The 16,320-nt window shown below is 32.2% G+C and overlaps 1 protein-coding gene across 14 annotated transcripts in view; it reads right to left on the reverse strand.

Annotated features, from left to right (window-relative positions):
• The window catches only part of sif (guanine nucleotide exchange factor still life), a 442,635-nt gene that overhangs the window by 328,196 nt on the left and 98,119 nt on the right, over window positions 1–16,320 (reverse strand). The window lies entirely within an intron of this gene.

A 16,320-nucleotide genomic window follows, 5' to 3' on the forward strand; every position in this document is an offset into this window, starting at 1 on the left:
GTCCCTAACGAATGAATTAATAGGTTTCCTATGTGTTTATAAAAAACCATATATTTTCGCATTTCGTCATTATATATCATCAAGGCAATTGCAGCTGCATGAACACTTATTCCGATAAATTAGGATTTGACTAAAAATTAGTCGGCCTGCAATCCCGTTTTTAACCATTGAATTTTAAGATATTTTTCTCCGTACAGATAATCTGTATTTATATAACGGCATATTTTTCTATATACGAGTATTACATTTGTGACACTTCTAAACGTGTAATTATTTCTATATTTTGTAGCTATTCACATAAATTCCACAAGGCAATAATCTTTTTCAATCAATCTAACCGGTAAATATCGACAGGAATGAACGCGACACCGGGGTAAGTCCTGGTACATTATGACGGTTCGATTAAAATGTAACTCCCTTCGTTACCGACGTATAACGTAACATATTTTCTGTCGGGTTGATTGGTATATGACGTATACGTTATATTCATTGGTTTAGGTCTACGTCAGATGCCTGTCACCGGGCAGAGTGGACACGGTTGACCAGGGTGAACCTAGGGAGGTGGGGTGACTGATTTATCTTTACCGATGGTAACTGAAACATTTTTTATTCGTCGAGTAACAGGAAATTATTGGTAGATAACTATATTTTACCATTACCGCTACAGATAAGTTGTATAATTTATTTCTTCGGTGTGGTTGTTCGTAACTAGTAATAAGTTGACGATTGTTTTCCAGTAGGTAACCATAGACACAAAATTATATTTTAAGTACAAACCATTTTATATAATTGATATTTTCTTGTGATATTTTTGAGAAAATATTTTTTTTTTCTTTATTCATAAAATATATTTTAATACAGTTTTTTTACATTATTTTCGACTACCACACTGTCTAGTGTGGTAGTCCGTATTATGTTAATCGAAGTCGAATTATTAGATACGAACCAATATTTTAAAGACTATTTTAAAGAAGCTAATTTTACGCAATATTCACTTTAATAACCTTCAACCATTTAAATATATTCACATAATTTGTAAAAAAAACTTTTTTATTTTATTTTTATTTTTTTATTTTTTTTATTTATTTATTATCAACGCCCTGGGTGGGCTTATGCATTTTTTTTTTTAATAAATAGTTAATACATATCAACAAACAAGTCCTGCTAAGCCAATTGAATTGGCTTGTCAACAGGTGCTTAAAGTTTAGTTTCATATACATTTTATAAGTTATAATTTACATCTTATATCTACAGAATCAACAATTTTTTCATACAATTTTTCATATATATTAAAGTAAATATTTTTTTTCCGATAGCCAATTTTTCACCATATATTGTGAAACCACCCGTCATTGCGCGTGAATCTAGTACTGTATTTATGTTCTAATTTTTCTTTATGCTGCGGGGTAAATATATATTGAATTATGATTTTTTGCCATAGAATAGCCTAAACAGGTAAAATTTTGGCACTCTGAAACAGCAACGGTGTATTATGTCTCTGTTTAAAAATATAAAATATATATTTATAAAATATTATTACTGTTATTTACAGTTTTGTCTCTAGTTATGAAATGGTCCAGAAGTAGGATAAAAGAATGTAAGTTAACACTGAGAACGAACATTTGCATAAAAATTTAATAGTTATTTAAAAAATATATATTTAGTTATTTAAAATAAAGAGTAACGCGTCGCACAAACTAACCACCAAAATAGTGCTGCTATATGAAATTTTCCGTTTTTTTCACTTATTAAATCACACCACAAGTGTTTTTTAACTGAAAAAAAATTTTTTTTAAATATAATGTAAATCATTTTTATTTTTCCGATTTTACGTCCGGGTTAAATCTTCCCCATAGGAAAAACTAAACCCTTCCACACAATTTTCCACAAATGATCATCTAGTCTATCAACATTATGCAAATGCATTATATAAGCAAAATAAATACAAAACAATACAAGAACAACACGTCAAATCACCAGAGATCAAATGGGAAAATAATTCACCGACTCCAGATATTTTCATATCAGAGGGTTCGGCTCGGTAGAACTCCTAACAGGGCCTATAAATCCTACTGATCCCTCAACATAAATATTTTAAAAAATAATTCGTTATCCTACATGTATTTAAAATGACTAATTTTTGCATTATTAAAAAAAAAATTTTAAAGATCTAATACGCCTAAATTTTGAATGAGAAAGCTACGTATAATGCCAGTAGCCGAAATAACGAATGGTAATATTTTTATAGTCTGAGAATGCCAAATTCGTTTTATCTCATTTCCTAAATCTGTGTATTTTCTTATTTTTTTATCAACAGATTTTTGAATATTACAGGAATTTGGAATAGCGATATCAATGATATAAGTTTTTTTTTTTAATTTTGTCATGTAAAACTATATCGAGTCTATTATGACTAATCTTTCGGTCTGTTAGTATAGTTTTATCATAATATATTTTATAAAATTCGTTTTCTAAAAATGAATTTGGTTCATATTCATAATATGGTATTATATTACGGCAGTCAATCAAGTTATGTTTTATTACCAAACTTTGGTAAATTATTTTTAAAACTTGATTGTGCCTAAATGTATACTCGTTCGGTGCTAATATAGAACATCCCGATATAATACGTTCTATAGTTTCCGGAAAAGCCAAACATTTTCTACATAATTTATCATTTTTTTATTAGTATTATTTTTAAGTTCTGTAAGTAATTTAAGTAAGGCGAAACCAAAAAATACTTGCAGAACTCAATAATCATATTATTGAATTTGATTTACATCGAATTGAAAAAAATAAATAAAAGGAGTTCTACGAATTAAACACAAAAACAATAAAATATGAAAACAATAATAGACGAACCTTTATAAAAAAGTTAAATAAATTAATTAACTTTTTGTTTAAAATTGTTCACTTCGTACTCGACTGCCGTGATCTTGCACGTCGCCTCATCGACAGTACCATATCGAGCAACTAGGCAAAATACAATATTCTGTAACAGTAATTCTGGGACAAACCACCACGTACATGCATCTATATCTCGCCATCATTCACTTGGAAACAGTGGCGGTTTTCTCTAAAGTGCGTTTATGCGGCGAACCCCCATTAAAAAGATGAGAAAATAAAACAAACTTGTTTTATAATAATATAAGCATATTATAGATAGCACGCTATTAAAATTTCGCCTTCAAAACCCGCGCCACCGAAAAATACGATACCTATTCCAAGTTTGTGCGAGTTGAAATCCGCGCCAAACTTTTCATACAAAAGAATCTTAGCCGGTACAGACCCTATGACGGTGACATATACAAAATTTGATCTTTCTTTGCAAAATTAAGTCAAAGTGTGTGCGTCGAACACGCGTTATGATATCACGTGACCTCCGAACATTGACGAATGTAACCGAAGAAACCCAAGAAATTCGCGGACTGACCGGCCGACGTTTGACCTTTGAACCATAGGGAAGCAAGTGTTATTTTTTATGTTATATTATGGTATTTAACTTTGCAGTCATTTTTGTACATATTTTTGTTTTCTTGTTTCTGCATTTCTCCAACCGTTTGCTTATGGCATTTGTAAATCTACTACCTATTGAAGTAGACTTAGTAAATTTATTTCGTGCCACCTTTATTTGTTTTTTTTTTAATGTTTTAAAATATCTATTATATATTCTACGAAATTATTCTTCTCGAGAAAACAATAATAATTAGCAACATACATTGAGTGCTATAAAAACATTAAACAATTTAATTTCTATAAAACTTTTCTCATTATCTAATAATTGTGTCTAGAGTAAAGTGATTTAAAAAAATAATATGTAGGTACCCCTCCCACTAACTTTATTTAAGTTGTGTGACTGCTGCCGTATTCGACTATTTGACGAAGGACAACAGTAAGTAAATTTTAATTAGATATGTTTATCTTCTCTTGAATTTCTGAACCCCCTGTTAAAAAGACCACGAGCCGCCACTGCTTGGAAACAAATTCACCTCAAATACCGACATGTTTATTTTATGCGCCCATGGGCTTTCACATCAGGTACATTGAAATGTTTATTATTTTGTACATAATTTAGGATGGTTCCAAAAACTTTTTTCTTATCTACTGGAGTGGTTGGTGTCATATATAAATATTTACCATATTATTTAAATAATACCATTCCTCAAAATATTAATAGGAAACATTCAAAACTGCTTACTGTGTCTTAAAGCCAATGAATCCACTTAGATTTCGCCGCGTATCCTTTATTTTTTATTTTTTAAATAATATCTTGACATAAAAATATTGTTAAAGTATGTTTTAAACATCGAACTTGTTACATCAAAAATGTCGATATCGTTTGTATATTCATTGGCTAAACTATGTAGGCGAGGAATTGGCGAGTTTGTTACATAATTTGTTTGTGAATGGTGACATTGAAATATGTCCTAACGCGTAGTGTATTGAGTAGGTACTCTTAAGTTGGCGAGACTTTGAAGATCCCAACAGTCAAGCACTGAATTTACAATTTTGAAAAAGAAGCATAGGTCGCTTATCCTACCCGATCCGTTCATATTTTTAAGGTATTTGATAAAAAGTGCAGTTAATTAGTTAATTTGATATAAAATTGATATCTTTAAGTGGCATAAAATTATTATTTAAGAACATTGCAAAGGCGCGAATGCATCATTTTTAAAATTCCTTTTATTGTTCGGTTGTAAATAATGTATTATGAAACTATATTAATATTTGCAATTAAAAAGTGGTTTCTGATTTTTTCTTATAAATTATATACATTTAAATGCAATTTTAGATCTGCCATGTATAATGTAAAAAAAATAAGTTTTTTATTTTTATTTCTGTTTTTTAAACATTGAAAAAACTCTTGTTCTCTATAAAGTAACATATAAAATTATATGAACGCCCATCAGGGCATTTAAAATAAATAAAATAGGTCATATTTTCAATGAATTACTTTAATTCATCGTGAAATACGATTTTTAAACATACAACAATGCGATAAATTACAAGTTCGACTATCGCCTTATGCATATTCCCCACTCCTTTCATTAGAGTAACATGACGTACTTAATTAATCACTAATGAACATAATGTAGGTATATTTTAATTTCTTTACCAATCTACCGGATTAAATAATTTTCTGTTATCCCCTATGGGTATATCTAGCGATATATGTGATAGTCGCTAGTCATAAATCGAGTTTCATTTTATATTTCCTTTGAAACACAGCATTTAAGGCGATGCACCACGTTGTGTAACATTAGGAATTGGGCAGCTCACAATAACTTATATGTAGATAGCCATATTATTATATGGTGGCTGAGTTAACATCGCGTTTGTTAACATTGTGTTTTCAATTCCTCGGCTGGCTAAGTCCTCCATCACAAGCAACATTTTCCGCTTACTTTAGTGGTAGTAGGAGATTTTCAAATATTGGCAGGTTATTCGTAACCCAGGAATGTTTGTCTTTCTTTAAAAAAATAAAAATAACAATAAAACCAATAACCGAAAATTGGTTCTTAAGCGAGAGATTTAGTATTTTGATGCAATTTTATAGGCTTTATACAATATTTTCTGGGCATATAAAAAGATCTATCGAAAGTGTGCTCTATTATTTCAAAGGTCATGATTTGTTCTACTTGCAATATTTAACTACAACATCTAAAATATTTGTAAGTGATCAAAATTTCAAATCAAAAACAAATATCGCGTTTCTGCGTAGTACAGCAGTAGTAGTAAATGCAACAGTTTATAAGTATAGTCCACAAACAGAGAAGCTTGGTGGTGAAGTGCAATTTGGCTAAAGGATCCTGAGTGACAAATTCTATTTCTTTTTGTCTTTTACTTAGATGTTGTTCGTCGATTACGGCTACTGTAATTGATTCAGTATATTTAATCTCTATATATTTTTTTGTATTATTATGAAAGTGAAATGGAAAATAAATTATTTATAAAAATGATATACCCGAGGAAGTGAGCATTGTTTACAAAACATATCGGCTATTGTTAAACAATAAAAGAAGTTTTAATTAAAATGGTCTCACAAAATCAGTTTGCTGTATGTGAAGAATTCTATGATGAGGGAAAATATGAAAATTAGTAAGTTGGTCAAAAAACCAGATCAAAATTAAAAACATTCAGCCTTACTTAAAAACTTGGTGTAAATATTCAAGGTGCGTAAGCTCAGAATAGTGAAAAAATTCACTTATTACGATGCCCTTTGTTTGGTTGAAACAGTCTTCAACCAGGCTCGATGCTGGCATTACCACAATAACGTTGAACGGGCGTCCAATATCTAATTAGTACGACGGTTAATGTGTGTGCATAATACATCAATGGTCCATCTAGATTGGTTCCCTATGGGATCCATTCTACCCTGCATAGTTGGATTGCAAACTTTCTCAAAGGTGAAACAATTAAAATTGTAGTTGATGGCTATTCTTCCTCTGCGAACAAATTCAATGCGGGGGTGCCACAAGGATCTGTGCTGTCGCCGACGCTGTTTTGTTTTCATCAACGATCTCGTTGAATTTTCACTAATCCACTTCAACAATTGTTCAATTGGTATTTTAATGGAGCCTGCTCTAAGGAGCTACCTGCATCGATCACCTGTGTACCAGTGCACATGCGTGTCACTCGACGTACAAGAGCGGAACACCCGTTCACAGTTGATGTTGGCTTCGTGAGAACGGGCCGCATCTTTGTCTCGTTTTTGTGTCAAAACGAGTTTTCCACAGACGGTTCGTATGTGGAACGAGTTACCGGTATATGTTTTTCCTCATTCACATAATCCGGAATCTTCAAGACCCGCATTAATAGATCCATTCCTACAGCCCCTACCTAACCCGCCTCACAACTCACAACGCTGGCCAACCTGGTGGTGACATAGATCCTCTGACTTTGCACTGTACATACAGGGGCGCTCTTGAAAGGTGTCAAATAAAAAAAATAGATAAACATTTTCGAAAACGAATTTACCCAAACCATTTCTGAGAAAACGTTTAAATATAATTTTGGTTACCTCAAGGTTGGTTTAAAACCCACTTTAACCGCTAAATATTTCAATATTTCAGACAAGATGATTAATTATTCATGTCCTCTCGTTCAATAAGACCTCGTGCTGAGGTACATACTAAGCTTAATTACAAAATCAATCTTTTCATCAATATGAAATTTATGAGCAACCCTTATACGACTAAAGCAGTCGATACATCTGATAATGTATGAGTGTGGAAAAGGTAGCAAGAAATATACATATAGAGCAAATCTCAGCGTGACATTTAGAGAGAGAGCTCATCAATTAATCAAACGTTGTGCGTCACTGAAGAAATAAACGCACAGAATTGTGTTTTGGGCGTGTCGGTGTGCCTGATTTAAGGTATTTTTTTCCAGGTGAAATTCGTCATAAATTTTAACGATTCAAATATAATATATTCAAATATAATATAATATGCATTACATACAAGATTTTGAGTATTTATAGATACTCAAACAAAGGGAAGAGCTTTGCAATTCGTCCGCTTGGAGTTTGGAGTCAGTCTGCCTGTACGGTGACAATAGGGAATTTGAGACCATTTAAAAAATACATTTTATCAACATCTACAATCAAATATAAATACTAGTATTTTTCATTGCCAAATTAATTCTGGAAGTTTTAATATTTTTTAGCCCGCCAAAACGATCCCAATCGACGGGTGCGTGACGTCATCAGTGCCAGTGCCCCGAACGTCCTGTGGTTAGTGCATTTTGTATGAAGATTTATTCTTTAGTGAGGAATTCAAGAACATTATTTAATCGATGTTTACTGTCTAACTAAATTAAGTGTATTTTTTTAGTATCAAAATTTCACACTGAAATTATTTTTTAACTTTAGAATTTGTGATTTTTGCCCAAAACATTACCAGAAAAAGCGCAGACACTCAAGTCTACACGGTATCATCGATGTACCTACGTAGCTCATACTGTGGCAGTACGGCGGGCTCTCGCCAGCGGGGTTATTTTCATTGCTTTTACGTACATTTGAAATGAGTTCATACTTATTCATTTTTGCAAAAACTGTTAAATTGGCATGTGGGTGATTTTAGTCGCGGTCGCGCTAGTTGTTTGAGTTGCATTATTTTACCGTTTTGAATTTAATAAAACATTCTGAAATTTCATGAGATACTACGATGTAAGATAAAACAAAGACTGAAGCGACAAACACAAATCATTTCAAAAACTTAGATGAACATACCTAACTACACAATTCAAAACTATATATAGCAACCTCTCCCTCTTATTATCAAAGTACGCATGTAATGGAAAGAGATGTTCAATTAGTACGCTGTATAAACTTAACGAGAGAGTACATTTGACATCATATTTCGTTAGAACAAACATGGAACGTATACACAGTAGAGCTTTTAAATCATTTTTCAAGAACGAATATGAGAGTAAAAATATTTAAAGTATATTTAGAATCGATGTATTTGATCAATTTTATTTTTATTTTGGAAGATATTTTCAAGTTTTTTTATAATTTCAGTTCTGTCCAGCATCTAGCTTATAATGATAAACAGAACTTGAACAGGACTTTCACAGATAAATTGTTCAAATATTAAATTTAATTTTCAAGTATTATGAAAGTTCTTTTCAGGTTCAGTTATTATTTTAGTTCTGTCAAGTGACTGGCCTATAATGATATAATAACAGAACTTGAATAGGACTTTCACGGGACCCGAAAATAAACGTTGAAATTTGAAGAATTGCTCAAATTCTATGAAACAACCCATCTTTAATATTTATTACTCAAATCCCTTATTGCAGGAAGGTCGACACAGAGATTTCTCGGAAACAGTCAAATTGCGAACAAAATCTCCTTCAGACATCTCAAATACATCGTCATGATGTTTAGCTACACCCTTTTATTAATTTAGTTTGGTTTACCAGTTTATTTTTGTTCATTCAATACGTTTTGTTCGAGCTGACGTCCTTAGATTTAAAGATGAGACATTTTAACTTGCATTTCGTTTTTACCCACATTGGTATTTGAAGATAGATAATTCTAATCAATTACCTGTGATCTGTAAACAAACTAGTTTCTTTTCGAGACTTCTCACGCCTTGACAGTCGTTTTACCATATAATTTAGAGACTTGCATACTAATTATTTTTCCATTATAAATGTTGATAACCACGTGCTCTTTCTTTTCACCACCTCAATGCCTGACAAGTTTTAATATTTTAGCTCAGAAAGAGTTGATGCAAAATGCAAAAATTTCTCTTCAACAGTAACTAAATTAGCGACATCATTTTTAAATCGGTATTGATTACACTTCTTGGGATTAAGTGTTCAGTGCGACGCGTAATAAATAAACACTTAGATTAAAGATTGTAGACGGAAATAAAACAAATACTTCTTGAAGATGCAGATATTTATACAAATGTGTTGAGTTATGTGTATTTGATGATCCGAGAATCGTTGTAATTTATACACCAAAAGCTTTTAAGGTTTCATTGCGTTACCCTTTTTGCTTCTAAATCAACAAAAAAATGTGTTGCTGCTTTAATATTTTTTTAGGATAAGAAAGGTTCTGAGAATTAAGATATGTGATATTGTATCACCATTGCCCACTTTCATAACAAACTACGAATGAAACTTATAATATTGAATAAGTCTCGAGTTACCCACTAAAGCAGGGGTGGGGAACCTTGGGGGCCATTTGGATGTTTATAGTATCACCCGCGGGCCGCACTAAGATTTTGGTGGCGGGAGGGGGGTGTTAAAATCCCCGATATATTATTTTATTGGTTTAGACTTAAGAGTAATTCTGCATAAGAGACCACGAGCAATAATAGTTACACGCGGAACAAGGAAATGGTTTCACTCAAAATTTTGCAGCATATAGTGTGAAACCATAAATTAATCTTCACTCGGAACATACGAACGGTTACATTTGAAATGCTTCAGCAGATAAATCCGCAAACTGGAATTTTAACACATCATTCGGATTACAAAACTGCTTTTAACTTAAGTTTGGTTATTTCTGAGAGTCTCCAGCTTTGCTTATAAAATTTTACTCATTTTGTGGTCACCAGGCCGCACCAAAAGTGCCCGCAGGCCGCACCAAAAAGCCTCGCGAACCGCAGGTTCCCCACCTCTACGATAAAATGTGTGCACGTATTTCCGTGTATCTAGAGTTTTATCACCAATACTGTACGGGTAGGTTAGGATAGATTAGGTTAGGTTAGATAAGAACATGTTGACGCAATAACGACTTTTGATGATAATTGTAGTTTTGAGTTAAACGCATTCAAAGTTTATTTTTTTAATTAATTTTCGTAGTATTGAAACTTTTGTGTGTTATTTTAGTTATTTTACCCAGAGAGAGAGATCTGTATGTGTAAATTAACTGTACAGAAATATTTTTTACTCAGCAGATAAAGAAAGGATTGGACACACTAAAATAGCGATGGGATGCTATTTTATATAGGTACTGAATTATTTTTGTCTCAATTGACAATAATTTTATAATTTAATATTTTGCATTTTTGGATATTCACATCGCAATCACATTTATATTAGAAAAGGTAATGTTTATTTATTATTCAAAACCTATATACTTATCTATCTGTCTCTTACCGACGAACGAATCACTTTTGAGAAGAAAAATTCCAATCAAATCCTTATGTACCGCCCAAAATAAGTTAAACACGCTCATTAAAGGACATAAAAATGCATTAATAAAATAAATACCAGAATTAATAATAGCATTTCTACGTGTTCCGATGATGTCCTCTGCGTGCGAACTGTTTAAAAATTTCTCTAATGGACAAAAGACAGTGATAATCTCAAATGACCTCCCAGGTAAGTATGGTCTAGTATCTATATAATCTGCCTGTACATAATGTAAATACATTGTAATTTATGTCCACCAGCAGCATCACGTTCAATGATCAAATGCATTGTACATATAGTTTTGTGTTAGTGATCGACGAAACAGTTGATGCAATCTGTTAGCCATAAGTTGATATCAGTTTGTCTAGTCTATATTTAGTAATATGAAAGATCATTGTAGAAATATATAGTCATGGACTATGTTTATCAGTTATTAATTTATACAAATTACAAAAAAAATACTAAATTAGACAAACTACGAAAGATTCATAAGACGAAAACAAGTTGGATGAGCCAATGATTAGAAATCAAATTATGCAAGAGTAAGCCATACAAATAGAATCCCTGTGTCAATTTCTGTCACCTGACAGCGACGTAAATAAATTTCATGTCGTTAAATCCGGATATTGCATGTTTGATGCTGTCTGCGAAGAGTAGGGAGACTGGGGGACTCGGTGTGGCATTCACATTATTTTATGAGAGCCTCAAGTGGTTTCCTGCTCGAAACAGATGTCACTTATTTTATTTTATTGCCAAAAAGAAGGTTTTCGATATACATGTACAAAAAAAAATCGGTCTATAGCGACAAAGTATCGCCAAAATTTGAGATAATTTTATCTAAACTGTTCATCAGTTCTAACAGTAAACAGTGATTGCAACAAAAATTGTTGAACGGTGAGCCAATATGTCAATTTTTTCAGGCCAAGTTTTTAGGTCAAAGAACGTTGAATTTTCTACTAAACTTTTAAAAAATAAGACATGACCATATTTTGTTTGGTCCATTTCTACTGAAAAAAGTTTTCATTCATAAGAAAAATATCGAAAAATCGTGTTGAAATGGGAAAAAGGCCGATTTATATCTACGTGTCTTAAAATTTACCAAAATAAGTTTGTAAGTGACGTAGCCTTAACATAGCTTAATATGTTGTATAAATACTGTCTTGTTTTGGGAAGCAAGTAGTTCGCAGGGCAATATTTATTTTCAGAATTACTTCCCTAAGAGGGTTTTCTACACGACACGAATTCCGAAAAGAACTCGGCGTTAGTTCGGCTCGAGTAGTTAGGGGCGAACGGGAAACAAAATATGTCAGATTTCTCAAGAAAATATAAATCTAGGAAAATAAACGCCACCAAAAACATTGGGCAGATAAATGACAGCTGTCAGTCGGCCGCCCCCTCCCCCTCCTTCCCCGTGCGCTTTTTAAAAATTAACTTTGCCGTACGAATCTTACACGTCCATTTTCCTGGCGCTTGTAATAAAATTACCTGCCAACCTTCCTTTATTCCAGTCTGTTATATATGACCCGCTCATAATATAAATTGTTATGTTACGTTAGACAGTTATTGTAATTGAAGTTTTCATATGATAGGTTTATCACATGAGACCTGCGAAGGATTTATATGAAATATCCCCAATTTTTTTCAGGAAATTTAGTCAATAAATCAAGTCAAAAAGGTTATCTTTTAAATATAAATAAAGCTAGCTATTAAAATGCTTTCCAGTTATAAATGCGAAATCGATTTATGTTCTTCTGAATGGAACTAAGGAGTTTACATATATTTTTTTATTGTTGTTGTTTAAAACGAAACAAAAACTGTTGCTCGAAAAAAAACTTTCTAAAATTTTAAAAATGACTAAACTATATTAGGTATCGTTGAGCATTTTTGTACTAACATAAGCATGCTGACAATGATCAAGATATAGGTGACCACTTTGCTAATTATTTTTCAAGTATCAACAACGATAACCTGATTTTGAATACACCTATATAACTGATATAATATCAAAATGTCACATTACTCTTGATGATGTAATCAAAACAACACTTTAGATTGTAAGGTGCGAAACTACAAGCCTTTGGTATTCATGGATCATTTCTAAAATTGCTGAAGAGGCTTGTTAGCTTGTGTGAAATTAATAAATATTTAATGAACGTGAACATCTCTTTCAAATTGACTGTAATAATTAACGTATAAATTTTTAATATCTGTTTAAATATGATTAATATTTTTATAATGATTAACCAAATTGTATTAGTACCATTCATAAAACACCTCGTAGTTATTTTTGACGAAAGACTTGCCATTGATCACTGCGATTTCCAAAAAGGCCATGTAAATTTTGGGTTTCTTAATATGTAACACAAGGATTTTTCATAACAATGAGTCAATGAAACTCCACTACTGAGATTACGCGTATCCTGTAAAGTCTTCTATTTAAACCCGCAACTTACACTGTTTGAAGGAAGGAAAACGTAGGTAAAAATATTTTTTTTATGAAAAAAAACCGTTTTTAACTTCCTTTTTATTAAAGACGGGACCGGTTCCACCATTAATAAAAATTAAACAAAATTATAAAGTGGTTTAAATACATAAAAAATCAAATTCAAATTCCATCATGGATTATTAAAGTATTTAAAATTATAAATAATTACCTACAAATTAGATAATATGTGCAATTTAAGTTGAGACAACCTGTAAATGACATCTGTAACAAAATAATAATGTCTAACTTACAGCTACCCTGAGAATGATTAAATATTTTTTTGTCTTTATGGTGATTTATTTTTGGGGTATTATGCCATTTTGCGCCACCTCCTTCTTTAGCCGACGTTTTGGAGAGTATTACAGTGTCCATCATCAGTGCAGATGTGTAAAGATGTGTTGAAGTATGTGCTTATGTACGAGTAGATATGTATATAGAGTATGTATGTAGATACCTCAAATCATATATTCTCGTCCTTTTTAAATTACTGAATAACTTCATAGACTATTTTCAATGTTAAGTGCTCTACGTGTTCCTACAAATTTACCCGAATCCACCATTTTTCCATGAAGTAACCGTAATTGAATTTCTTATGGTCAGTAAAGATATACAGGTTTCATACCATACTAAACATTCCTGACTCACTTTAGTTCGAATGATTTATATATTATATCATAAATAAAACAAGCACCTTTTTATTTGTCGCACAGGCAAAGATTCATTGTGTGTTGCGGAGTGAAAATCATTGATTACAGCGGCTGGCTGTATAGAAAACTAGGTCATTTCAGGACTCGGTGTCCTTTATCCGTGCCAAGGTTGCGCAATATTCAAACCAGGAGCAAGGAGCGAACTCGGAGCGATCTCGCTACTTGCTAACCTTTGGGCGATGAAATAAATTAAATTTTCTACATAAATTTATGATTCTCTCGTTTAGTTCTTACATGAGAACAGGTAACACAAACCAGACATCATTAACTTTTTAAGCTAAAATAGAATCTGTCAAGTGTTTTACGTTATTTAAAAGCGACCCATATATTGTGAACCTTTTTTTTCAGTTAAAAAATAATGTAATCATTTTCGCATATTTAAAATCATCTTAACATGTTTATTACCCATTCATAGATAATAATATATTTTCCTCCACGCTAGGATTTCACCTATGTTATGGAGAACAATATAGGAGAGTATATACAGAGCAGTGGCGGCTCGTGACTTTTGGGTCTACTAAAAAACTAATATTAAAAAAATTGCATTATTGATGTTGTTCTAGCTGAAAATTATTTTTTACATTGTTTCGAAAATTATTTTTTTTGTATGAAGATTTTCAGGAAATATCAGTAGTGCCGTATTTGTGCCGCGCACGAATTTCGTGAATATCAGCACACAAAAAATCGAAATTTCGAAAAAAAAAAAAAAAATCGTGATGTGGTACAACATCAATAATGCCATTTTTGAAACATTAGCACTCTAGTACACCTAAAAGTCACGAGCCGCCACTGATACAGAGTGTTAAGGGACGTACTTAACTAACGTTAACGAGTGATTCCTGGAATTATTTGGAGCAAAAAATATGAATGAAATTCTTTTCTCAATACAAATGTATGAACGCATAAAAGAACTTAATTTTTTTTTGTTATTTGTTTTTGGGGTGTTATGCCGTATTGCGCTTACTCCTTCTTTAGCCGAAAGCCTAAAGAAGGAGTTAGCGCAACACGGCATAACACCCCAAAAACAAATAACAAAAATACTTTTGGCCGTGAAAATCTAAAATCATATTTAACTTAAAAAAATATATTGTATTTAAGATTATCTGTGAAAGTTACCTTTGATTATCTTTTTTGCTTTCTTATAAAATTATTTAAAAAATAAATATTTAAAAACACTTTTTGTTGTTTGTTTTTGGGGTGTTATGCCGTGTTGCGCTAACTCCTTCTTTAGCCGACGTTTCGGACAGCGTTGCAGTGTCCATCCTTGGACGGGTCCAGGCCACAAACAAATAAGCACAAACTCGACAACCAAAATTTACACATCTTCGGATCTACCGGATCTGCCCTGATGATGGACACTGCAACGCTGTCCGAAACGTCGGCTAAAGAAGGAGTTAGCGCAACACGGCATAACACCCCAAAAACAAACAACAAAAATGCTTTTGGCCGTGAGAATCTAAAAACTTACCAAATAAAAACACTTTTGTGCTTGAAATCGAGCGTTTCTATACTCAGTTTGTCAAGCTATTTTAATGTCTATTACTTATATTTCAGACGATATAAGGCATACTAAGAATATAAACATTTTCGGCTTGTAGCATCCTCTTAAGACCCTGTACCGATAAGAGTAAATTTTTTTCATTATGTTGAAGAACTTGTGTGAAAAATTTAGAAACATTTTCTCTTTGACTTGCATGTACGAGCACACTAGAAAAAAAGTGTTTCGACGATATGTTTCTCAGTGATTGAAAACCCTTTGAAACATGTGATTTTCATTTTTATAAATAATGTTATGATTATTCCGGTAAGTACAAACTTCCGGTAAAGAAAACCTACACACATGAGATGAAGCGAAGTGATCTCACAAACAGTAAAAAAATTCGAACGTATTTAATTGCCTAGATAATTTGATGATTGTTCCTAAGACATGAGATTTATTCATCACAGTCCTTGTTATTACTAATTTTGGATGATTTTATAACTATCCTATCAAGTAGATACATGAGATGAAGTAAAATGATTCACACACATCGCAAACCTTGGGAGTTATAACATAATGTTTTCAATCTTCTAGACAATTTCACCATTGTAACTTTTCACGTACTCACTGAATCAAAAGAGCAAGTATGGTGGCGAGATTTAGTTTTGTCAGACCTTAAGGGTGTAAAAATATATTCATTTTGCACATGTGATGATTGTCGTCGCTTCACGCATATCAGATTTCAGGAAACATGCTTTTCAAAAGGGTGGCTGCCAGACGAGTACCGTATCATGGCAATAAATCTGATAGATGACGTTTTACGTCCGTTTTCTTTAACTTTTAAAGCACGCATGTGTTGAATATTTATGTAATAAAATGTTTAATATTTTTAACTGATAACGGTCCGACCGTTAAAAAATAAACCATTAAACGGTTGTTGCATATTTATTTTGTTTTTATGTGAGTACCGTACGAGACTCATAAAAGCTCCC

Source organism: Hesperophylax consimilis, chromosome 1 (genome assembly GCF_061612785.1).
Source record: "Hesperophylax consimilis isolate HC1 chromosome 1, BYU_Hcon_1.0, whole genome shotgun sequence".
NCBI classification, from domain to species: domain Eukaryota; kingdom Metazoa; phylum Arthropoda; class Insecta; order Trichoptera; family Limnephilidae; genus Hesperophylax; species Hesperophylax consimilis.